Consider the following 2,500-nt stretch of genomic DNA (forward strand, 5'->3'; position numbering starts at 1 on the left):
TAAGTATTATATATATCACAAGACTTTGGTATGTGCGTGAATTTTAGGTATATCTCCAGGTGAATATATATGTGAGTGTGAGTATAGCGTGGTTACATTAACCTGTCCGTGAATATATTACCTACAGGATTATATATTAAGGTGTGTATAGGTGTCCTTTTAAGTGTATTTACGCAAGCGTGTGTGTGTATCATGTCGACTGGTGAAGTAATCTATTTTTTTTTTTGTAGATATAGTTGTGGTTCATCGTCTATACTTGTAGGTGTAGATTACAAAGCACTGTGTGTATACTTAAAGGCTTATTGCTGTTTCAGTTTTACTTATCCCAAGTAGGTATATGTACTGTACTGGGGGTGTAAATGGCTCATGTCTGTTTACCTGTAAGTGTACTTTAACTGTTGGGATGTATATTTAAAAATGGTAAACGGAAATATAATTACAGTACCTCCTTTGGGTATGATTGCTTATTAGTGGGCGTGGTCGCTTCAATTTTCAATATGTTGAATGGAAAAACACTCTACCGTGTTGATACTATGGTAGAAACGCCCACAATTCACAAACTAGATATACTGAAGTACACTTCTCAATGAGCTGAAAATATTATTTATCCACTGTAGGTATATGTGTGCGTGAGTTGAAGAATAGTAAATAAACCTTAAATTAGTGTTTCCGAACTGGTAGAGTCAAATGGCCGGTTTGTTAAAATTGTGGGAAGCCCGACCCAATGAATTTTCGTTAAACGGACATGTATATACATAGATATAAATGTATATCTATCAGTCGAGACATGAGTATTATACCCTACAAACAGATAGATAAATGTATGTCCAGCAGGTAGATAGAGATATATGCATTTTTTTTATTATATATGCATGTCCGTGCGTGTGTAAATTTATTGGGTCCTGCCTCACACATTTTTAACAAACTGGACGAAAGGCAGAAGTCTATACCAAAAGCATCTACAACCTCATCCCAAAAGTACCTACTATCTCACTCCAACAACACCTACAACTTCACAATGACCATAGGAGTATCAGCGAAGACCTCGGGGCCAACAGACCGTCCTTCTACAGGCGGTCGAGTTGCAGGCTAATAGTGAAATGTCACCTGAATCTCTCATGAAGGAGGTCGTGTTGAGATACGACTTCAGTGCATGGGTCGTTTTATAACAGGTCCTCGTAATAAGCAAAGTTAGGTTAGGCTGGGTTGGGTTTACATATGTAAAGTTAGGTTAGGTTAGGTTTGTTTATCTATCCATCTATCTATTTATCTGTTTATTTGTTTATCTGCCTACCTCTATATATATATATATATATATATATATATATATATATATATATATATATATATATATATATATAATATATATATATATATATATATATATATATATATATATATATATATATATATATATATATATATGCGTGTGTGTGCGTGCGTGTAAAGAAAAGAAAATTTGTCCTTGGATATTCCTAACTGTTAACAGAAAGAAGTTTAAGCGGATCAAGGTATTTTAAGTGAGAAAAATAAACATTGTTATGGCATGACTAACATCTATGATTTACTTACACTAGTAAACATTAATTATGAATGGTCACATAGTACACCATGATGACAATCATGATGATAACAACAATGAAATTGAAAATGATAATAGCAATGATAGTATGATTATTGTTGCTTTCATTGATTTTAAATGCATCTTATTGTCGTTGCAATTGTTATATTGTTATTGTAATTTTTTATGATATATATTCTATTATGATAATAAGATCTGTTAACGTGGGGATAGGGACAGGGAGGGGGGAGGATTAAGTAGAGGAGAGAATAGTGGGGTGAAGGGGGGGGGGAAGGAGGACTAGGTGGGGAGAGGGGAGAAGGGACGATCTGCAGATTCGCCAGATGACCTTTCCAAGTGACCTTCATGAACCTTCTTGATTTTCTCCTCGCCAAGGAAAGGCTTCACTGCGACCTCAGACCTTCAAAGAGCGGAGTTGGAAGAGGGGTTACATGATTTAGGGGTCGGGTAGGGGGGTAAAGGGGAAGATGGGGTAGAGACGGAGAGATGAGGGGGAGGGGGAGAGGGAAGGGGGAGATGGGGTAGAGAGGGAGAGATGAGGGGTAAGGGGAAGGGAGAGAAGGGGGAGAGGGGAAGGGGGAGAAAGTGGGAGATGGGGGTAGAGAGGGAGAGATGAGGGGTAGGGGAAGGGAGGGAGAAGGGGAGAAAGGGTAGTGGATGAAGGGGGTAAAGGGGGAGATGGGGTAGAGAGGGAGAGATGAGGGGGGGAAGGGGGGGAGAGAGGAAGGGGAGATGGAGATAACATTCAGATCGTGAAATGACATTTGGGATTGGTCCTTGTTGCTGATCAAATACCAGAGTTCTTCATCGAAACGTTCGAACTGTTGGATTTGCGATCAGGGGCGAAGAGGAAATCACTGACAAAACTATGTATGTACGTGTATACACACACACACACACACACACACACACACACAC

Source organism: Penaeus vannamei, chromosome 14, assembly GCF_042767895.1.
Source record: "Penaeus vannamei isolate JL-2024 chromosome 14, ASM4276789v1, whole genome shotgun sequence".
Taxonomy (NCBI): Eukaryota; Metazoa; Arthropoda; class Malacostraca; order Decapoda; family Penaeidae; genus Penaeus; species Penaeus vannamei.